The sequence below is a fragment of the Astatotilapia calliptera genome, chromosome 12 (genome assembly GCF_900246225.1).
Source record: "Astatotilapia calliptera chromosome 12, fAstCal1.2, whole genome shotgun sequence".
Classification (NCBI taxonomy): Eukaryota; Metazoa; Chordata; class Actinopteri; order Cichliformes; family Cichlidae; genus Astatotilapia; species Astatotilapia calliptera.
Genome location: NC_039313.1, coordinates 5,313,634 through 5,338,171, shown reverse-complemented (window position 1 = coordinate 5,338,171; position 24,538 = coordinate 5,313,634). Strand labels below are relative to the sequence as shown.

Sequence of the window (24,538 nt, the reverse complement as noted above, 5' to 3'; positions counted from 1 at the left end):
TTATCTTCTTCTCATGAGCCATTTTTCCCAACTGTGCACAGACGTCCAACATGTGTCTTCCTCCACAACAAATACAGACGTTCCTTCCAACCTGATTATTTTTCATTTCCATTTCCGCAGGCTTAGGTGTACTCTCCACAACTTGCATAGTGGTGGCAAAGCTTGTTCCTTTATTTCCAGGTCTGCCTTGATACTTGGCTTTACTCATTCCTTTTGTTGGTAAAGAAAGCGGAGAATCTTGAATATTACCGAATACAGGATCAGTTAATATTCTTATTTGCGTCTCCAAAAAGTCTGCAATATCCATAAATGTGGCTCTTCTTTTATGCCTTTCTTGCAGGTCACAAACATGGCTTCTCCATTTGTCCCTAAATTTATACGGCAATTTTTTAATAATGTTCACCATATTAGAAGGCATGTCCAAATCACTCAGATGCTGCACCTCCTCCATTGCATTACAGCATCCCCTGAGGAACAAACTGTAGTTCTTCAGAGCTTTTACTTCCTCTGTTTTAATTGATGGCCATGAAAGTGCCTTGTCCAGATATGCAGCTGCGACCTTCTGTTCATCGCCATAGTGCTCCTTTAACAGTGATTTGGCCTTGCAATAACCACGATCTGAGTTCATTTGTTGACAGCTTCTCACCAATTCCTTTGCATGGCCTCTTGTGTACTGTTCCAAAAAATATAAACGATCGCTGTTATTTTTCGTATTGCACTCAGCTGCATTCTCAAATGCTTTAATAAATGAATAATATTGAAATGGATCTCCATCAAAATGAGGTATTTCTCTCTTTGGTAAAGAAAAGAGGCTTTGTTGTTGGATTAAGAGTGTTGTTATTTCATTTTGTTTAGTCATTATTCCAATAACATCATTTTGTGGTTCCAGTTCCACCATACCATTTGTATGACAGTCATTTTGTCCATTTGCATCAGATGGGTTTGAAGGAATAACTGAATATTGTCGAGGATGCTTATTTTGAGAAGATTCAGTCAGCACGGCTTGTTGCATGACACATTCCTGGGTTTTATCTTTTCTCCTGTTTTGAGTTTCAGCATTAGTCAATGAATTTTGTTTTGCAGAAATGTGAGATATAAATTCCAATGCATCAACATTAAGGGTTTGTTTAGATCTTTCATGGGAAATGTATGAATTCATTCCATCTGAAACTTTTAAAGATCCTTTTTTGCTTGTTATACTTTGAGCTTTAAGGACATTTATTGTAGCCATTTTTTCAGCAATTTCAGTGTCCAATTTTAGCCTTTCCTTTCTTTTACGAAGACATTCCTCCTCTTCTTCCAGTACATGTTTCTCATCCAATAATTTCTACTTTAACATTAAAGCTGCCAACTCTGCCTCAGCTTTCATACGAACAGATGAAGTTGAAGATCTTGATGAAGAAGTTTTGTCGCTTTCAACATTTGAAACACTATCACTTGGCTTGATAGCGTCCTCCACTTCTGTCTCAGTATTTGATGCAACATTGTTTTCCAATAAATTGATTTGCCTTGGACGAACAGCAGGGTTTTGTTCTCTTTGATTTATCCAGTTTTGAATTTCATTTAAAAACACATTGGTGTATTTCATGATGCTTGAAAACCATTCCTCTTGTTTTATTACTTCTTCCTCTGGCACCAAAGACAACACCTCAACATGTGAACTTGAAGCCTTTTCACACAGTGGCTTTAAATCCACCAAATACTGCTTAATTTGAGAAAGATTTTCATTGTGTTGCATGAGCGCTTTCATTTTTTGTATTAGTCCTTTCATTTTATTGACATATATTTTGCATTCATTTTGTAATTTTTCGATTTTATTCAACAATGCCTTTCCAGTCATTTTTCTTTCTCTCTTTCCCCCCCAAATCATTAGAGGAACAATCATCACCACCTGTTTGACTCATGATTTTCCCGTTTGTTTGTTCGATTTTTTTATTTATTTGTTTTAATCTTCAGTGATCATCCATTAAAACATATATCCACTGGAAGCCACAATAGACTTTGACCATAAAATCCTTTCAACGTAACGGCACTTTAATTGTCCATTTGAACGTCATCCAAGCAGCATAATTAATAAGACGCAGCGCAGACATCATTCCAAGAGCGCAGCCAAAAACGTTGCACATTTAACCAACATTCATTCCATTCAGTGTCTCCTCTTGAACATCTCAGCGCTAATGCAATGTGGCTTCCTTTTCCACAACCAGACATGCACAGGTATTCTTACCTGCGCTCCTCCTCAGAATTGCGTCAGGTGTGTCGGTGCTGCTGGGGTCACTCATTCAGATGCGCTGCACTTCAGGTTCCTTGATCTGATTTCTTTGATCCTGCTTGCGGCTTGCTTCTCCAGAATGCCGTTTTTTTGTTGACTAAAGATGTAGTGACTTCCACAGTCGCTAGAGGCCGGGGATGGAGCCTGCCTATTTGCCTGACGCGCTGTCAACTTTACGCAATAATGCGAGAGGTGGAATTGTTTGCTTGTTTATTAAAGTGCTTTGAGAGTTTACAGAGTAATGTCATCGGCTCCTGATTCAGACTCTTACAACGTCACAGGCTCTAATATAACGAAGCGAAACATGTTGTGCAGCGGTCAACAAAAACTACGGCTACCCAGCCCTCCTCTCTGTCAAAATCAAAACCAGCGAATGACAGACTGACAACGCCCATTTATGTCACCGCTATCACCCACGTGACTCCCATAACAACCAAACAAATAAAAAACCCAGTGATCATCAAAATTCAATACATTCAATTATGGCTCCTACAGCTACTATCTCATCAACTTTTCTGAAAATTACTTTTTCATCTTAGTAGCTCCCACCAGAAATGCCAGCAGAGGAGGCGAGGAAGCAGCACTGCTACTGTTGTATTCTTTGGTCTCAGGTGTAACAACGATTTAAACAGTAAATTTACAGCATGTGACAAATACACTTTTTTTCTTTTAATCTCACAGAAAAATGGTGAAGGGCAGAATATTTAATATTCAAACAAAAAAAAAAAATAGAACAATAAAAAGAAGACTATATCCATATATACACTGAAACTTAAAGATGAAGAATTGAGTGGGAAGTAACCGCAAGAGTGTGAAGCAGCTCTAACAACACCTGTGGTGTACAAGAACAACTTAATTGCTTGACAGATGTGTTTCAGCTTGTGGCTTTCATCCGGGTTATCATCATCATCAGTAACAGGATTAGGAATCAGTACTATGTCAGCGGGACAGCTCTTGCTGCAAGATTCAAGGTCAGCTGTTTGGTGTTTGGCTCTAGACAAAGGAAAGAAGTGAAGGAAACCTGGTGGATAGTCAGCGCGATGAAGAGAATACCGGGAGACTAGGGACCCAGCAAAGAGAGGTGGCAAAGGAAGAGGTTTATAGTGGGATGTGAGTTATGTGCGACAATCGTCCGTCTTAAACTTCCTCCATCTAACCACCGCCTTCTGATTAAGCAGCCCGTTGTAAGATGTAGTCCACCAGTGCACCTTCCCCCACTCTTATGCCGCCCCATGTCTGAAGTACACCCTCTTCTTGCAGAGGAGCACTTTTCTAGCGTGTAGTGTAGTGTAGCTTACACTTTTTGGCCCTGTCAAAAAAACAAAAACAACAAAACAACAAAAAACATTTATTTTGGGGTTTTATTACATGGCTTTTTGCGGACTTGGGAAATGTATTGTAGTGGACTATATCATTATTATTTTTAGTGTTATTCATTTGTTATTTATTCAAAAGTCTGCATTCATTCTTTCATTACGCCGCAGCGATACCACTGAAGTTTAAGTCTCCAATGAAAGGCAATAAACTAATTTGATCTTATCTTTGCCACTAACTTGCAGCGTTAAAATGTATTTACACTTGATATAAAATCCATTTGCTGTCTGCCTTTTCATCGGAAGGTCGTGAGGATCTGTTGGAACTATTTGCCACGTTTGCTTATATAAACCGGGTTTAACATATAAATGGACCTCGTGGCTTGAGACACTCAGTGTGCTGCTCACCGCGGCACACATCGCTGTCTCTGTTGCGCGCAGTCAGTCGGACTGGAGTACGTGGCTGCAGACCGCCGGTAACTTCCTATGAACTGTAGACGGACTTCTAAATTGTGACTGTTTTTCTGAAGGAACATTACTGATGGTTCTTTATTAAAACTATGTAAACAGTTAGATGTCTGAGCGCCGCGCGCTACGCTGAGGACCTCTGTCGCTTCTCCTCTACTATTGACTCTTTTTCCAGCAGTGGAGCCGGACACCACAGAGGTAGGTTTTCATTTTCACATATTTTACTTTCACCTCAGTGCCAAGAAAAGCAAGGGGGTTGGGGGATAACATCCCCTGTATCCAGTGGCGGTCCTAGCCTGTTTGGCGCCCTGGGCGCACACTCCCTCGCCCCCCCCCCAACACACACACACACACACACACACACACACACACACACACACACACACACACACACACACACACACACAAAACATATTATGGATTGTACATTAACATAAAACTGTTGTCGGAACCATACTGGATTTCACCAGAGAAACACACACACACACATATGAAGAGAGAGAGAGTATGCATAGAATGCAAACAGCTACCAAACAGCCATCATAATTCATCATACAATGAGAACAGAACAAATCAACAATTGACAATGACTAAATAATATTAAAATATGTAACATAATGTATTGTTTGGAGTTTAGTCTGTTACTATTTTTACCATTTCTTCTTGGAGCAACTGTAACCCACGTAATTTCCTTAGGGATTAATAAAGTATTCTGATTCTGATTGTTTCAGGATGACCTGCCATTATCCAAACACACATCTGCTTACCTGCATCTTTTGCTCGTTTCTCCTCCTCTTCTTTTCTCTTTTTTCTAAACTGAAGACATGATGGCTTTGAACTTTTCTTGTCCATCTTCCATTGGTTTTAATTTTGCACTCCAGTATGAACACCCATCCCCCAACTCAGGGATCACCACAACATAACCTAATAAACATACACCTTAGTTCACTTTGTCTAGGGTTTATTTCTGAGATTTCGCACAACCCAGGATTCAAATCACGAATACATTATGGGCTTGGATTTACAACATTATGAATGAAATGTGGTCTATTTGGAAGCAGCAGGGCTCTCCTCCCCTTTCGACGGGTTGTGTGTGAGACTTTAAATAATCAAACTGTAAATTATAAATTTTCAATTGTTATTGATCCCTTTACCCCGAGTCCTAAAGTGTATATTTATTTTCTTACTCTTCTTATATATATATATATATATATTGTTTGTTTACTTGCACTGCTGTAACTGGAGCCTCGCCGTATCGTCTCTCTATATTCTGGACTGTAGCGGAGATGACAATAAAGTTTTACTTTGACTTCAGCAGCAAGCAGGCCGAGGGCTCTCGCGCTCACTTTTCACGTATAGAATTTCGAAAAAACATCGGCGCAAATTATAAATCTGTATCATAATGTCTGGTGTTTTCGTGTTTGTTAGTTTGTCTTTATTTTGTTTTATTTTGCGAGCTGGTTATTAGATGCTGCTCCAGCCAGCCAGAGAATCCCCCCGCCGCCCCGCCCTCTCCTCCCTGTGCCGCAAGCAGCAGGCGCACCTCGCAAACGGAGGGCGCCCTTACTCCCAGCAAATGGGCGATAGAAAACCGATCGGTGACAATGCCATTCCCAATATGCGTTGGCTGATGTCGAGGCAGCATGAGTACGTGCAATTTTTTTATTTTTTGCCCATGCACGTGATGCCGCCCCGGGCAACCGCCCGTGTCGCCCGTATCAAAAACTGCTACTGCCTGTATCTGTTTCCTTCGATGCGCTTAAGAAAAACGCTAAAGAAGAAGAAGAGGAGAAAAAAAAAAGCAAAGCAGTTTGTTAAACTTATTCAAACGTGAGCTTTTCAGAAGCCTTCAAACACTGCATCAAATGATTTAATACAAACTCTTTACCTTTCATCTATCTCGTTATTAAAGTTGGTGGCGCGATTTAAAGGGGCCTGGTTGGTGCTTTTTTTATTTTTATTTATATAAATAAGTCGAGCTGCAGCAGGCTTGTTGTGCATGCTCTTCGATGATGAATTTAGGACAGTCAGAGAGAAATTTTCTTGCTTTTGGTGTGTGTTTAGTACAGTACAGGAGATTTAAGAGGAAAAAACATGGAATGCGAAGTTACATGGTGGCTTTTAAGTTATCTTAAGTAATACACTACGAGCCTTTGTATGCAAAGAATAACAGTCTTGTTGATCTGATAGGTGGAGGTTCTCGGATTCACTGCCTCACCTTTTAAAAATAATAAGCACAGACGTACCAAAGGAACTGAAGGTGTTCGATGTTACACCAGCACCTCCAGTTTGCTGGTTTGGAGTGCAGGTAGGACCTCATGTATGAATGAATAAATAAATAAAAAGAAAAAAGAAGCCTGTGGGGCGCTGACATTTGCAAGGACTGAAATATGGAAGCACGGATTGCCAAATACAAACAAAATTACTAAGGATTCCAGACAGCATCAGTCTGGGTAAAGATGTCAGTTGACCAGTTTTAGTTAAGTATTAGGATTTTTCTTCATACTAAAAATCGAATGTCAGACATAATGTAGCCAAACCACCTCAAGTTTTGCTGCTTCAGACTGAACAAGTTAGTGGCAGTCTTTCATCTCCTTCAATCAGTGTGTTCTGTGTCACTGTACCCATGCTAGCTTCTGCTGTACATCTCTCCATGCAGTACTTCTGGTGTGCTGTTTTGTCAGGGCTCTGTGTGCAGGCGGATGGAGAGGAGGATCCAAATGCAAGACTCGGACACTGAATACAACTCAAAACCTCAGCCTGATTGCTGGCATGAAGACCAAACATGACGCGAACACTGAGAACAGAAACACACAGGCATAATGTGATGGTACAACGCGACACTGAGCACAGGAAAACACAGGGCTAATATACACAGGGTGGTAATCAGGGAATGGGTAACAGGAGGGAGACACAGCTGGGAGAAATTGGACTAACGAGACAGGGGAGCAGTAGAACTGAACACACTCACATGAGACACAGACCTTCACAAAAAGAACAGGAAACAAGAAACCACTAAACAAAGACGCAGACAGAATATAACACATGCAACTCAAACAATACATGAAACAATAAATCCTTAAGCACGGATAAACAGAAACATGGAGCTCTAATAATAATAATCATCATAGCATCAGAGAAACAAAACAGTCATTCAAAAATAAACCAAAATGCTGGGTCGAACCTGACTCAGAACCGTGACATGTTTTTTGTCTTTTTCCACAATCTATAGTTGAGTGGCCAATTCAGAGGTACTTAAAACTGTCCAGCATACTGCATTCACAGTATATTATGTACTCAAGAAACGCAAGTGCATGCATGCTTTCACGAACCTGGCATGTTGGAATAATTGGATGATGATTCGGACTGAGCAGCATTTCTTCACAAGTGAAGGGCAAAACTTCTAAAACAGGCAATTACCCGCTTCCCTCGTGTCTGTAGCACACGTTCTTTAGTAGTTTCTTTTCTACATCTAGATTTCTCTGTGAGCTTTGTGCTTTTTCAAAAAGAGAAAAGTGAAATATAAACTGACTTTGGCAGAATTGTAACAGTAAGTGTCCTTTATCAAGAGTTCAAGACGTATTTCTGTAGCAGTCGTGGGCAGAGATGGGCAGTAACGTGTTACTGTAATCCGATTACTTTTTTCAAGTAACGAGTAAAGTAAGGGATTACTATTGCAAAAACGATAATTGGATTACTGTTACTTTCCCGTAGGAACGCTGCGTTACTGCGTTACTCAAACGGTGATGTTTTTGCAAGAATGTCTCATGACAGTGACCTAAGCAAGTGCGACGTTTGTGACAACAGCTGTCTGCAGATCAACAGTGGATAATATATCGAGTGCGGGAGAGAGTATGAGGTGCAGCATTTAAAGCGTGGAAGTACTGACCTTACTTTGAGTTTGATTCCATAAAAAGTGACAAAAACATTAGTGTCCGTTGTGCGTGGGAAGACAACTTATTTTTACAGCGAAAAAAAAATTCTTCCACTCACCTCCGCGGCACACCTGCACCAGGGTAAACCTCCGCCTACCCTACTCCTGCTTTACAGGTGAAAATAGAGCAAAAGGACCGCTGAGTCTTTGATTTTATTTATTTTCTGTTGTGTTTTACTTGCATCTATTTGAAAGAGTGAGTGTAAACACAAAAAAGAAAAAAGAATTATGTGCTGGAATGTGCAGAAAATAGGTTTAAATATTAAACAAATTTCTTCCAGTCAGAGAATGGTGCATATAATTAAATTTTTGCTTGATGCATAAAGTTAAAAGATTAAAACTAATAAAACAAGTTTTAAAAAGGGACTTTTCCATTTGATTACATTTTGTATGATGGATTATGCAGAAAAAGTAGAATTGGGCTGAAAGATCTATCACTTTATCACCTATTCAGGTTGTAAATCGTGTTTTTAAAAAGTAACTAAGTAACTAAGTAATTAATTACTTTTGAAAATAAGTAATCAGTAAAGTAATGGGATTACTTTTTTGGGGAAGTAATCAGTAATTAGTTACTGATTACTTTTTTCAAGTAACTTGACCAACACTGGTCTTGGGCTGCAAGGATGGTGTTTTTCACTGAACATCAACATTGTTGTCTGGATGACCTGCTCCTCTTCAGCAGAAGTAAGACCAGCAGCTGCATTAAATGGATCTTGGGGAGAATTTTTGAAAGGGTGCTCTCAAGGGAACGATTTGTTCTCTAAGGCGTGCAATCACTGATCGCTCTGAAATCACTGGTATTAGTATATTCACTAAAATGCTCACAGGAATCAGCATTCCCTTCATCAAGGCGACTTGATGAAGGGAATGCTGAGTACATAAATATCAAGTTTTTGAGTGAATGCACTGATCTTGTTTGATCCAGTTGAACAAAAGAGGCTTTGTCACATGTCATGGTTTTTTTGGCTTCTTTTTCTTCTTCATTTTTGCAGATGATTAATTTATTCCTTATTTCTTGTTTGTCTCCAAAGCGTTGCCCATTTTTTCTTTTCATCGCTGTCAAATATCTCTTTATTGTGTCTGCTTTTCATTCATGGTGTGAATGTCTTTGTTTTGATAAGTAAATTATTCAGAAGTTAAATATTAGTGTCACTACATTCAGTCATTCACACACACATTCACACTGGTGATGGCAAGCTACATTGTAGCTACAGCTGCCCTGGGGCGCACTGACAGAGGTGAGGCTGCTGGACACTGGTGCCACCGGACCCTCTGACCACCACATAGGGTTAGTATCTTGCCCAAGGATATTTGGCATGCAGCCTGGAGCAGCCTGAGATTGAACCACCGACCTTCTGGTTAGTGGCTGACCTGAGCTACAACAACCCCAATAAATAGCTACAATAAGGAGGAAATCAATTCTAGTCTTTTAACTGTTTTTCTGTCAGTTTTTCCAGTATTCTTACCGACATTAACATTTGTTTTCTAGAACATTTTCAGTTAACATTTTTGTGTAATTTTACTCATTTAACACTTAAAGTCTAAGTTCCAGGAGCTGTCATGATGGCTTTCTTTGTTTTGCTACTGTAGTAGGAAAAACAGACGAACTGTCAGAATCAGAATCAGAAAGGGTCAAAATTGCACTTGTTTGCTAAAAAGAAAAGAAGTCGGGTAAAGGTTACCTTTGCAGGAAAGAACATAAATGCAGGCTCCTAAAGCTGCTGTCTTACTGGGGAGGCTGGAAGCTGGTGACTCAAAAAATTGAGGATAAAAGGAAAACCAGTGGCACCATGTTATTTTACACTATTTAGCTGTTTATCTCTACTTCCCTCTGGTCAACTTAAAGTGGAATGATGGCTTCTTAAAAATAGTCACTGCAGGCTGTGGAGGGGAATGAACTGCACGTATCGTGTTTGCCTAGAAGCCTGTCAGCTTCCAGTCGGCCCAGAGAGGAATACTGATGTACATTTTAGGAGAACCGGCAGCACAATACTAATAGCCCAGACAACTAATTAGTAACGAATTACCAAGATACTCGTTGCCATGTTTTGTTAGTTACTGATGAGGTCATCAATAACAGCACAGTAATTATGGCAGCAGATTGGGGGGGGAAACCCATATCAAGAATGATATTCTTGACTTTAGTCGACACATCAGACCTTTAAATAAAAACATCCCATCTTCCTGAAGACAGCTGCTGCACAACAAATGTTTAAACTGTAGCATCACTGTGTGTCTCTGAGCGCTGCTGACTGATCCTTCCTGTTTCCACTAATTAAAAGTTATGAATAATTAATGAAGCATGTGCCAATGGCAGAAATGCTTGTGTTACCTGAAGTTATGAAAAAAAGAACCGTGTTGTGAGTTCTTCCTCCTTCTTTAGAGTTACACTGATTTGACATGTTGGGAGATTATTGTCACAGCTGCTGTAGGTCCTGTTGCATGCAATGTTATGAGTGCAGGATAGACCTAAAGGCCTTCTCTCTTCTTTGGATCTTTTAAGGCCAGAAGAAGTCCAGCCAGTGAGACATTAACACAGAGAAAAACATCCTCCGTTGCGTAGCCCATGCAGTAGTCGTTACCAGGATCAAGTGCCAGGTGAGTAAATCTTTTAAAGCTCAGGCAGCGCAGCCCGTTGTCCCAGCAAAGCTCTCCATCTGTTCTTGCCACGCTCCCCAGTCAAAATCCATTGACTCCATTAGCTTAACTATTTGAGCTGCTACAAGAAGCTAAATCGTGCATTGGATTTTCACTTTGCCTGTAGCAGAAAACACTTCACAGATGATACCATCTCCCCAGTACTGCACTTTTTTTTGAAGCACCCTGTTGCATATGCCAGACTGCTTTTTATGTTCTTGTTTGCCCTGCCCTGCCCTGCCCGTCGGGCTGTCATAGGAAGGAAAAATATATGTCAATGCTTTTGCATTCTTTCGGAAATGTAAAGTAAGTAAGTAAGTAAAACTTTATTTATATAGCACCTTTCAAGATAAAAATCACAAAGTGCTTCACAGAAGCTAAAACCTAAAAATAAAAATCAACTAAAAGCAAGTTTAAAAAGATGGGTTTTTAGCTGTTTTTTAAAAGCGACCACTGAGTCCACAGATCTCAGGCTCAAAGGGAGAGAGTTCCACAATCTGGGGGCCACAGTTCCAAAAGCTTTGTCGCCTTTTGTTTTCAGCCTCGTGTGCTGGACAGCAAGCAAGCCCTGGTCACATGACCAAGTAAAAACAAGGTCCAGTGTGTGTCCTTTGGTGTGTGTGGGACCAGACACATGCTGAGTAAAATGAAAAGAATCCATGACGCTAAGGAAACCTCTGGCAAAGAGGTCAGAGTCATCATCAACGTGTATATTAAAATCCCCGACTATAACCAGTCTGGACAGCTTCAAAGTCGAGGATAAAAAGTCACTGAACTCCTTTAAAAACATAGTGTTTAGGCCAGGTGGACGATACACTACAGCGCAGTAAAATGGATCTTTATTTCCAATTCTAACCAGCTGTAGTTCAAAGGATGAAAAATGTCCGACCAACACTGCGCGACAGTAAAACCGGCTTCCAAACACTGCAGCGACACCTCCTCCTCGACCCGACGTCCGAGGCTGGCTGATGAATGAGTACCCACTCGGACAGAGTTCAATGAAGGATGAAAAGTCACCATCGCGCTGCCAGGTTTCGGTTAGAAATAAGAAGTCCAGTTTCTTGGAAAGAATAAAATCGTTCAGCAGGAACGTTTTATTAGTCATTGATCGAGCGTTGAAAAGCGCCACTCTCAGCGAAGTAGAAGACATATTATTAACAGAAACAGACGAAGAAACAGAGAGTTTGATCCGCGACGTTCATAAATTCCACTCACCGCGGGGATGGAAGGCCAAACAACAGGAGAGTCTGGATGAACACTCCTGAGGTAGCGCCGTCTCATAGATCCAGGCACAGTTAGTAGCTGGGTAATTATGTCATTGTCATCGGTGAGCCACTGTCAATATGTGACATATTGAAATCGTGTTTGAATTTGCGCTTGTTTTTTGCTTTCACTTTGCAATCGCGCGAACTGTGTATAGAGAGCGACAGCACTGATCTGTGAGTGATGATAATTTGCGCACCAATTCCTCTGACATCGTCTTATCGATCATTAGCTTACTATGCAAACATGACAAGTGAAATCTCCCGCAGCTTAAACATATGAGAGGTTGATCGCGCAGAGAATCGCTGAGTGTTATGTTAGTGCGTGTGTAAAAGCAGCAGGATATATATTTTAGTTCTGCTGAGCCAAATAAGACAGGTCAGGGTGAAGAAGTGACCACAAAACGGAAAAGTTATGACAAATCAGACTATAAGGCAAAAAGAAAGTGCAGCTTTATGGTTTCATGGACAAAATAATTTCTGTGGCTGCAATATGACGAGCTAAATAACCAGGGCTGCACATAAGTGGTCCGCAGGTGCGCATTCGCTGTCAATATAAAAAACGCGCACAAGATAAGAAGTTGCAACGCGTGTTTGCGTACATAAGATTTTCTGGAGGAGGACAGACATTTGTTTAGAACTCTTAAAGATGTCGAAGAAGCTCCTTTAAGCAATTACTGTGATGTTCCTCCACCTCCAAAGAAATGTCAGGAGTCCGAACCACAAAAGAAGCGCGTATTCTCGGGAAAGTGGTTGCAGGAGGTGAGCTGGCTTCAAACAAATGATGAACGCACAGAGATGTGGTGCAGAATGTGCCGTGAAAATCCCACTCTAGTGGACAAAAACACTGCTTTTTATATGGACGCAAACGCGCGTTGCAACTTCTTATCTGGTGCGTCGTAAAAGGGGCTACGCATCGATAGTAGAAACATTGATCGGCAACCCGCTGATTGGTCGGCGAAAATGTCGAAGGGGCGTGCTCGGTATTTTCCGGCAGCAGAGCAAGAACTCTTGAGTGAGGGATTTCAGGAGTTTCAGAGTTTAATTAAAACGCAAGAGAAAACTGCAAAGGCTGCAAAAGCAAGGAGAGAGGGCTGGCAGAAAGTTGCTGACAAATCAAACTCGTAGGTAATTTAATAATAATAATAATAATGGATTGGATTTATATAGCGCTTTCCAAGGCACCCAAAGCGCTTTACAATGCCACTATTCATTCACTCTCACATTCACACACTGGTGGAGGCAGCTACGGTTGTAGCCAGGCTGCCATATCGCGCCATCGGCCCCTCTGGCCAACACCAGTAGGCGGTAGGGTAGATCTATCATATGACACTATATTGTCCAATATCATATGGCATTATATTATATTATAATATGTTATATTATATCCCCTTTCACATTAGAGCCACAACAGGACCCACAAGAACATGGGAACAAGTAAAAGTGGAATACAGGAGTATTCTACAGAATGGTAATATTTATCTCTTAGATTGCTTTGCGTCTCTTGGCAAGGTAATACTGGCCTGTAATACTCTGTTAGTTTGTTCATAACAGCAACCAAGAAAAGGGCAGAGGAAAAAAAGACAGGTGGTGGTCCTGCACCCCCTCGTCAACAAGTTGGTTAAGTAAATAATACCCTCACGGGAATATCGATATCTCTCTATGAGCACACTGTCGCGCTGAGCTAAAGGATCCTGTCTATCCCGCAATATACGCTGAATTCTGAGGACTCTCCTTATCAATCTTGCACCTTCCGCAATGGGCTGCTCGCGTATACGGACAGGACATGGCTGCGACAGACTTCCCAAATCCACCTTCGCTTTTATAGCCGTGGTCTCTCATCTTGATTACACGAAGTAATTTACAATTACTACTCTGAAATATGAATTACATCGGTGCGCGTCTTTTATTTTGACAGCGAATGCGCACATGTGCACCCGTGTAAATAACATAATGTTCTGCCGGGTGTGTTGTTGGTTTTCTCTCGATTTCTGAGTCGAAAAGCGCCTTTGTTACTGGGACCAGTCATTTTAAGAAAGGCCCCCATTAGAACCCATGAGAAATGCAAGAAATGCATTATTGCTCAGTCTGCAATATCTTTCCCAGAACAAACACCAATTGCAAATAACATACTAAAAATAAACCTGAAAAATCTGTTTAGAACAGCGTACTATGTTGCAAAGAGTGAACTACCACTGGCACAATTTGGCAGTCTTTGCAAACTTCAAAAAGCAAATTGCCTCGATCTTGGTTCCACTTGTCTCTTACCCGTGACTTCAGTGGAAATTTCAAGTTCAGGATCTGACACAGACTGATTCATGTCCTACACAGTTCTTACAAGTTCATAGAAATTTCTGTTCAATTAGAACCAAGTATTTGAGTTGATGACTGTAATTTTTATACAGTGTTGTAATTTGTGTTTCAACAATTTTTTGATTAATGTTTTGTTTCCGTTACAATATTATTCTTTAATGTATAATATTGTAATGGAAACAAAACGGGAAACAAAACATCAATCAAAGAATTGCTCTCTTTTTTATTCGGGCTACTTAAATTTATTTTGGGCTACCAAAAACTGAAGAGTCCCTGCCCGAAGGGCTACCAGGGATTTTGAAATTTTGCGAGCCCTGAGCTCATCGTTGTCTTTATTCAACAAAACTGCTAGCTCCCATGCTAACCAATATATTTTGTAATTCTGCCTAAACGCAGTGATACTTATCTTACTCACAGTAACTCTGACATTTCCTGCTATATAGTTGGAGTGAACACCCTTGTGAACTGGTGTGATGAGCTTCATTTGCATATTTGTTTCTGAAAAAGTGAAGAAACAATGTTACAGCTGAAGATCAGAGCTCTGTTGCTGCAAGCATATTCTACAATGGCAGGATTCATCAGGCTCACACTCTGAAAGAAATTCTCACACTTTAACCTCATTGAGAATCTGTGAGACGTGCTGGAGAAGACTTGTGAAGTGGTCCAACTCTCCAATCATCAGTACAAGCTCTAGTACAACTCTGGGTGGAAAAGCATGTTGTGACATTGCATAAACTTATTGAAATTAGTTGCCATCAAAGTTTGTCTTCCAACAAAATATAAGTATGTGACTTTTCTAGCTGGGCAGAGATTTTTCAGTGATACATTATAAAGCTTTTTACTTTATACCTTAAAAGCTGTTCTGTTGCTTAACAGGTTTATACCAGTGGTGAACACTTGTAGATTTTAATAGATTCCCAGTGCAGCGTTAATATTGCATTCTAGTGGTTGTTTTGACACTTCAAGGGAACTCCTCATCATTTCACTCGTGCTTGGCCAATAGCATGTTAGCATGAACATAAGTAAAAGACAATAAGTTGACATTGGAGTTCCTTTTCTCTAATCCCTCCTACTGTCTGGTCTCTTGCCTGTCTTCTAGGAATCACTGTTGAGGCATTTTAACTGGAATTTCAATAATGAATTCTTTGCAAAAATAGAGTGAAAATCCATAAAAGTGGGACAGCCAGAAGGTTGGAAAGAAAAGTCTGTTTAATGCAGCAATGCGAGTGATCTGTTTTGTTGTTGTCGTTTACCACAACCTCAATTCAAAAAGTTGGGATTCTGTGTAAAATATAAAAAAAATAAAAAAAACTGAATGAAAAACAATAGAACACCAAAAATGCTTCAGATGTTTAAACTGCAACATTTTACCATTTCATGAAAAGCTTATTTAAAATATGATGTTCAATTCCTTGCTGCTGACGGGAGCAGCAAATAGCTGGAAACAGTTCAGTAACATGACCGAGTATAAAAAGAGCATCCAGAAGATGTTTTAAAGAAGTAAAGATGAGCAGATGCTTACCAATCTGCAGAGAACTATGTGCAAATTGTGGATCAATTGCAAAGACTTTGAACATGTCATCATCTACAGTACATTACAACAAATGTCTTAAAATTGAACATTTTCCCTGTTTAAACGTTCTACGTCCTTTTATGCATCAAATACGGGTTTATGAGATTTGCAAATCACTGCATTCAATTTTCATTTACACATCGTCCCAACTTGTTCAGAGTCGTGTTTGCACTTGGACAATGAAAAAGACTGCAAGATGCACCCTGAATGCACTACCTTTGCAGGATTTTGATTTTACTGATTTCTCGTTCCTTATCTGAAGCATTTATGTGCTCATGGTGCAGAGCTGAAAACAACTCAGAACATTATATATATATAGTATATATATTGGGTGAATGTGCAGTAGTAGCAGCAAGCAGGTGAATTCTGTACATTAATATGAATAGACATCTGACTATTTTACAGAATAGACAATATAAACATGTTTAAAATTAAAGGAATTTGGAATGTACATTGTGCCTTGGTTTAGAGTGTTTGGAAGAGAGTCCTGCCTCAGTCAATTATAGATGATGTGTGTGTGTTTAGGGCCCGGATGGCTTGGGGATAGAAGCTCCTCTTGAGTCTCTCTGTCCTTGCCCGGATGATGCGGAACCTTCTACCAGATTGCAGGAGTTGGAACAGTTTGTTGCCAGGATGGGAACAAACTCCAGTGTCTGTCACTGAGAGTGAGAGGAAAGCAAATCAAATTAGGAAATGTTGTGTTACTGCACTGCATTGAAACAACCTTTGTATGCACTGATATATGTATATACTAATTTATTTATTGATTTTATAAACTCTATAATCCTCTGGTTTACATATTAATTTTGTACCTGCTCATATTAACTTAGGGTGCTCCAGTCTGGCAGCAGCTTGCCTTTCCTCGTTCCTCTGAATAGCTTTCACAAAAAAACAGATACCACTTTGTTTGAATGATGGTCTGATTTATTTTAAAATACATACACCAAATATTCACCAAATATATTATTAGTTTTCTTATTTCAGAGTTATCACAGTTCTGAGGATGATGCTCAGTTTCAAAGGTCAAATTCCTGATGATTCTTCAAGGGGGGAAAAAAAACAAAAGAAAGTTTTTTTGATCATGGTGACATTTATCTTTGCTGCCCACCTATTAAATGTCTTCACTCTCCAATTCATATATTAGAAGAGCTAAAACTGCAAGGCTGTAATTCTGCTTCCTTCTGAGTTTGACATTTCTAACTTCCAGAGGGAGAGCTTGAATTAGCCCGTCTTAGCTCCATGCCTTTAGGTGGACACCTGTGTTAGTGAACACTTTGAATATTAATGAGAAGAAGCGTGATACTAAATTTGTGTTTTCAGGGAACACTAGAGAACAAGAGGCTATGACAGAGATGATCAAAGAGAGTCTTTCTCTCACATAACTTAACTTTTAACCTAACTTGTAGCCACTGTGATGCTTTGAACCATCAGTACGGTTTGTCCAATTCAATGTCCAGGCCCATCATTTAGTGCTTGATTGATTGTCAGCCTTTTGTAACGACTGTAACAATGTAATGTGTGTTTTTGAAAGCTTGTGGTCTGGCTGCTGCCCCACCTGAAGGAGGAATATGGAAAAGGAGAATACTGGAAAATATGCTGAGAAAGAAAAACAATCTGTCTTAGATAATGCTGCACATTCTGAAAACGATGTGATACACAGCAAAACCTCCAGTGTTAAATTAACACTAGAGAGTGTCTATATGGGTCCACTCCTCTGAGTGTTAAATACAACACTGTTGAGTGTTAAATTAACACTTTTGACAGTGTTATATGTTTAAAAGTAACCTAGTCAGTTTTGAAGATTAACAAAGACTAACACTGAGCAGTGCTGACTTTCTAACACTGGAAAATAACTCAAAATGTTAGAAATATTTAAAAGACAGCTTTACTGCCATTTTAACTTTCCAAGGATAATAGGCGGGCCACGTATGTTCTTTTAGAGCAGCGACACAGATGGGGCAATCGCGGCTCAAGAGTTGGGAGTTCGCCTTGTAATCGGAAGGTTGTCGGTTTGAGCCCCGGCTTGGACAGTCTCGGTCGTTGTGTCCTTGGGCAAGACACTTCACCCGTTGCCTACTGGTGGTGGTCAGAGGTCCGGCAGCCTCGCCGTGTGTAAAGCGCTTTGGGGTCCTTAGGGACTAGTAAAGCGCTATAGGCCATTTACCAAAAAAATGCCTGAAGCGGTCAAAGGTCTGGCTGTACTTCACAGCAAAAGATGCAAACTCAGCAGCCTGCAGCAAGTGCTTTAAGGTGATACTGTGCAAAGGAGGTACCACCTCGAATCTGATGAAACACCTGGCGATGCATAGCATTTTTTTTAAATGCAGAGAAATGCACTATATTTGATAGCTTGCTGCAAGACCTCACACCGAGCACATCTACTGTGCGTGTGGTGCCTGTTATCGGACCCGGAGTTAGCAACATCCCCCAAGAACCCAAAGAGGAGAGTCCTGGCCCCTAGCCCTGCCAGTGTAGCAGAAATGATGACAGATGATGATGGCAGCAGCAGCAGCCGGTCTTCTCTGTTGTTCGTGTGTAATTTACGTTGAGTAGGCTAACCGCGTGATTAAATTAATGCCCGTAAGGTGAACTAGCAAACACTGTCGTAGTTACAGTAGTTGCTGTCTTCTTGTTTGATAGTGTGATACCATATACTGTATGCCCTATAGCTGCAGAAAAGGCTAATGGCAAACAATTCTTTTTACAAAAAAACCCCCAGCTAAACATGAGAGGTTTTAGGACAAAGTTTGTGTTTTCCACTGTTTGAGCACCGGTTCCAACGAAATGAGATATGTTGTATCAACAGAAAAGGCTAACTTGGTTATCATTTTGCAGAAAAAAAGAGACTGCTAAAAATAAAAACATAAGAGGTTTGTGGACAAAGTTTGTGTTTTCCATTCTTTAAGCACCGGTTCGAGCACCGGTTCGAGCACCGTTTAAGCACCGGCATCGTTTCAAAAGTACCGGTTTGGCACCGGTATCAGATAAAACCTAAACGATACCCATCCCTAAACGCGAAAAGGAACAGAAGAAAACTAAGGGATAAATACATACGAGGTAATTAGGGAGATGGAACACGCCCAGGAACTAAATCTGATTTATGAGACGGGGGAATGATGCTGAGCTTCGTAAAGTCCTAAGCAGTGTTGGGACTAATGCGTTATTAAGTAACGCGTTACAGTAACTATGTTATTATTGTGGTAACAAACACGGTAACTAGTTATTATGCCAAAATCAGGAACGCGTTACTCGTTACTGGGATTTAGATAGGGTCGTTACTCGTTACTTCGTGTGGTGGCTATCGTGGAGCTTCCACAGATTCAGTAACATTAGCAAGTGGTGGAGGTCAGCAGGTGGATGAAGGAAAGGGGAGGCAGGAAGAGCAGAGACCCAAGGCGGCCGCCGGTCCGAGTGTCAGGTGAACTGAACTTCAGGTAAGAAGTTATGACCTGTAGTTTATTTGGGTCAGATATAAACCAAGTTTAGGTGGAGTTTATTTTCATTGTGCTGACTTTTTCGTACTGCATGCTAGCTAGCATGACGGGGTTTCTATACAGCTGGGTGGTGCTATGTTACTGATGGTGAACTTTATTTTGTTCATACAGTTAATTATTAGAGTGGCCAACCATCCCCTAAACAATGGAATCGTCTTGTATTCAGAGAAAATATTACGCGCTCCGTATTGAGGTGAAAAGGAACACAGTTTGTCCCGGACTTCAGCTACAATGAAAAAGACAAAAAGCTGGAGTTATTCTGTGTTTACGCTGTACAGCTGCCTCTTCTTCTCTCATTCTCCCCCCTCCCTCTCCCGTTTCTACTTCAATCATGAAACTGATCAATGATCAGCTGATCGGCTTTTCTGTCTTGTTTGTTTATCGCTCACTTTGCGCCAGAAAGAAGAAACCAGCGGATGTTGCGCTAAACAACAGCAGCACGTTTAAGCTTGATCAGCTGTTGTTAGAATTTATTTAATATTACTTTCTAGTATCAGCTGATGTTTGCTGGAGCCACAGCTGCAAAAAAGCTGCTGGTCATGATGTCGGTTTGGATATGTGGTGAGAGGGAAACATGAAGATAAAACCAGGAGATGTCCTTACTGGATCATCAGAGCTGAACAGGTGATGGAGAAACAGGTTTACCTTTTAGGTGACATGAATGAGTTGAAGGGAAGTTATGAACTGTTTCTGAGAGACAAATAACACCAGGATCCTTTTTTAGGTAGCTGACAGCTGGTAACTGTGCAGGGGCGGGTCTAGCAAAGTGTTGCCAGGGGGGCATGTAGGGCATTAACAGGGAAAGGGGGGCACAAAGAAATACTTTTCTTTCTTATTCACATTTAAAATATCTAGCTTTTAATAAATAATTATCTGAATCTTACAACAAACGATTGATAGATTGATGCATATATACCATCAAAACAGTGAACATCACTGTCACAACAGTGTTTGTTTTCATTCAAAGGCTATGATTTTTGCTATAATGGCAGCTGGTCAGTCAAAACGCCCGGGCCGATTTTTTTGTCCCAGTCCAGCCCTGTATGCAGCTCATCTGCAGTCTGGTGTTGCCTACATCTTCCTATTCAGAAGGCAGAATTTCCGAGTTCTGAGTACAATCGAAAGCACCACGACTGCAGTTTTTGTGTTGAATGTAAAAAGCGCACATGACGCTGTGACGTAGGCTAGAATCATGTCGGCGATCAACGACGGTCCAGGTGTGGGATTTCTCTCGTGGAAATATGCACATTATTTTTTCCTTTCTATTGGTAGGTGGCACAGTGCACTTGTGGCAAGTAAGCAAGCTAGAAGTCTGGAAAAGTTATGGAAGAAACACATTAACAAGAGAATTCTGAGTAAAACCAAAGTTACTTTCCTTAGTAACTAGTTACTTTGAAAGTAACAAGTAACTTGACGTAACTGAGTTACTTTTGATAGAAGTAACTAGTAATGTAACCAAGTTACTATTTTAAAGTAACTTACCCAACACTGGTCCTAAGTGATTTCAGGAATTTGATTGGCTGTTTCTCTGGAGCCAAAAGCCAATAGCAGCCTACGATCATATTTTGATTTAGTGTGCAGTCAAAGGAGGAGCTTTTCATTGCCTTATCCTTTGTCTGTGTGCGAGAATGCATTTGTTTAAAGGCAAGCTTTAACCAGACAAACAAACGTAATTTTAAATATAAGGACTTGTTTTTATAGTTGGATGACTGTGTGAAGTTTACAAACCGAGGACAAATGCTGTGTTCCTGCTTTGAGATGTTCTGCCACACAACAACACAGGTGAACTAAATCTGATTAACGAGACAGGGGAAGCAAAACTTAATACAATGCACATAAGACAAGAGACAGGAATAAACACTGAAAGACAGACGAAACACACAAGCTTGACATAGACAAAAACTAAATAAACATGAACACAAGACTGACTAAACACAGGAGACCTAAAAGAAATGCCCACTAGGCACAGATAACAAAGGACAGAAAAACAACCTCAAAGAATAACCACGAACGATGAGTTCCAAACGAAGGCACAACCTAAGCAAAAGTAATGTTAAATAAAATCAAAAGTCACACGGAGAATATTAAACAGAGAACTGAAATCACTGGCTCCAAAACTCAGAATCATGACCTCTATATTAGATTATCTATGAATACTTTTTCATGTTGGAGGTTTGAAATAACATTATTGCATGCAGTATGTTTTTGTCTGCTTCACAATCACACAGTGTTATTATTGAATTGGGACTAAAACTGTTAATCAGTAATTGTCAAGCAGATTGCAAACTGTTTTGTAATTGAACACTATTGATTAATAGTCAGTAGTGTTGCACAGATGATTGTATTTGCTACAGTTGCTACTGTCTGCCTGTTGGGGGTTGATGGTTGAGGGTCTGTGGTCATTGTGTGTTTTGATCTTACCTGTTGTTTCTCCTCTACCTGGCTGTTCATCTGCAGCACACAGACTGCTGCCCTCCTCCTCCCCTCTCGTACACTTCACTATTCATGATAGCTGTCTCATTCTTCATCCTGACTGGCTCGTCTACCTCAGATGCTTTAGAAACTGTTGAAAATCACACTGGTTGAACTGTTTTGCTTTAACATGTTTTCAGGCGTTCAGGTACTCAGTTTTTTTTTTTATCACTGAGTTTTTGAAAACATTTTTCAATCTGTTCAGGGAGCAAAAATTGAGCTGCAGAGTGACTTAGCATTATCCACTTACAAGAGCACTTTGATAGTAACTAGCTGCACAGCAAGGTAACACTGTTACCCTAGCTACATCACTTTTTTTTAAAAACAACTTGACCAGTCAGCTATCCCACATGGTGATAGAACTAAAAAATGTTTGCCCAGAATAAACTTTTGAAAAGATTTTCAACTAAATTATCAAAAAAATAGGTGTAACGTGCTGAGTACTAAGACATGTTTCTCTTTTTGATGGTATAAAACTGCTGCAGCACTTGTTTTAGTTATTGAAACTGTAATCTATAATGTGTCAGTGAGGCTGGGAGCTGTTAAATGTGAAAACTGTCCTGAGCAAAAGATTTTGGCTTTACACTGTGATACTTGAAATGGGGCCAAACACAAACAGGCTGCAGGTGTTTAACAGAGCTTAATGTGCCTTTTAGCCCTGAAAATGTCATGTGGTGTATTACCTGTGTTTAAGAAGGTGAGTGTTCAAAAAGGCTGTCAAAGTTAGGGTGAATTAAAAAGCTGTGTGTGTCAGGAACAACTCAAACAAATATGTCGTTTGCCTTTTCTAGTATGAGCATGAGACTTGTTCAGGCTTCATTAAAAATTCTCAATTTATTCTTTTTGATTGAATTATTTAAGAAAAAAAGAACAATTCTATGTAGTTCAGGTGAGACCTTTTTTAAAAAAGAAATTTAACTGATTTTATGTGGAACAACCCAAACGTAAAGTCAGGCTTGCTATCGAGAGCCGTCTCCACTGGCAGCTTTGTGTTAAGAACACACCAGGGTTCATTAGGATCATCAGTTCTGGATGTTCTGTTGAGAGGTGCAATTGATGCTGTGCTTTGTAAAGTCATAATTATTCTTTTCAGGAATTTGATTTGATTTGATAAGCCGTAACCTGACAAACAAATGTAATTTTAAATATAAGATCTTGATTTTATAGTTGGCTGACTGCCTGAAGTTTACAAACCCATGACAAATGCTGTGTTCCTCCTTTGAGATGTTCTGCCACAGTTTGACTGCAGCCACCTCCTCTTGCTGCTTTTTTGTGGATCTCAAAAAAACATGTTCCGTTGGGCTGAGGCGGATTAACTCGGGCACTGAAGAATATCCCATTTATTTGCCCAGAGAAAATCATTGCTTTTGTAGTATGCACTGGGTTATTATCCATTAGCGGTGGAGCACATTTTTCTGAATCAGAACAAAGAGTACAGTCCTTTAAACTTCACAAGGCCTTTCAGTGTTTCTAAGCTTGCCATTACATTCCTTGTTTCTAGGATTGTCTCTATATCGCTGATTTGACCACGCTGCCCATGTGGAGAAACATATTTTCTTTATATGTTTTATAGTTTCATTTTTGTTTCTTCATCTTTTTATCTTACCTAGGTGAGAGTATTAGTAAGCGTAAACATTCCACCTGCTTGTCTGTTATAAATTGTGCAAACGTGCTTTCTTCATCGACGTGTTTCTTTCAGCTAGAATTTACATAAAGAACTGCTGACTGCATGTCGCCACACTGGGCTGATTTGAAGATGAGTGTATTCATGCTCAGCAGTAAGATGCATATTCAGACCCAGCTTACAGAGACAGAAATCACGCCTCAGTGTTCATACAGTACGTCTTAGGTTTAGGCTTTGTTTGCCAGGTTGTATGACAATATCAGTTTCCATAATAAGGTACCAATCAAAATAGTTTCGGACAATTAGAGGCATAACTTTTTCAGATTGTTGTCATATCGTATAGGTCAAGGTCACAGTGGCTTTACATCAAATGCTTTTTGGCTGTACCTCAGGAATACTCAAATTGTGACAATGTCTGAAAGGATAAAATTACAAAGTGATGACATTTAAATGCAAAAGGTCAACTTCATTGTGACATAAACGCTTTCTTAACCATTGCTCAAAGACAAAATTCTGAAACAAAGCGGGCAGATTGTGACCACACGGCACATTTCGTCAAATACTGACCTGCTGGGGAGTCTTCCTCCAGCCCCAGTCAGGTTAAGAAAGAGAAAAGAGTAGCTTCTCTGCTGTTTGTCCTTTCCTTGCTGTTTTCACTCCACTGTGGTTTGCGTGGTTTTAAGAAAATGTACAGGGCATGGAGAAGAAAATGGTTGTCTCAAATTCAGCAGGAACAGTCTGAAAATTATAGTGGTTGGTTTATTATAAACAAGGAACAAAGAAATGAATGGCAGCTGCAGGGAGTCCTCAGGTTTCATTGTGTTCCCTTCAGGCTTTTGTGCCAGAAGAGCATGTTTGAGATTGAGGGAAAAGACAGGAGAAAAATTTTAGCCACACCTACATAACGAAGCTTCGGTAGGAAATTGTCTTTTAATATGAGGTGTGTATTCACTAATTTAAGCTTCCACCAAATGTTATCCATCCCTGTCACGATTTGAGTTTTGTTTAATGTGATCTCGTGTTCTTTCTTGTATCTGAGATGTGTTATGAGTGTAGTTAAGTTTCATGTGTTTACTCCTGCTGCAGTCATCTGCTATGTGATAAGCATGGATGTAGACCAGGTGAGCTGTTCATGGGAAGTGAACTTATTATGCCAGCACAAAGTGAGGCAGAACA

At 40.1% G+C, this 24,538-nt stretch overlaps 1 protein-coding gene across 1 annotated transcript in view; it reads left to right on the top strand.

The window, feature by feature from the left end:
• The first annotated feature begins 4,029 nt into the window (after positions 1-4,029).
• Positions 4,030-24,538, top strand: part of npffr1l2 (neuropeptide FF receptor 1 like 2) — a 77,092-nt gene continuing 56,583 nt past the window's right edge. The window contains exons 1-3 of the mRNA XM_026188196.1: positions 4,030-4,061; positions 4,156-4,251; positions 10,491-10,585. The gene's annotated coding sequence lies outside the window, so the exon portion shown is untranslated. The remainder of the gene's footprint in view (positions 4,062-4,155; positions 4,252-10,490; positions 10,586-24,538) is intronic.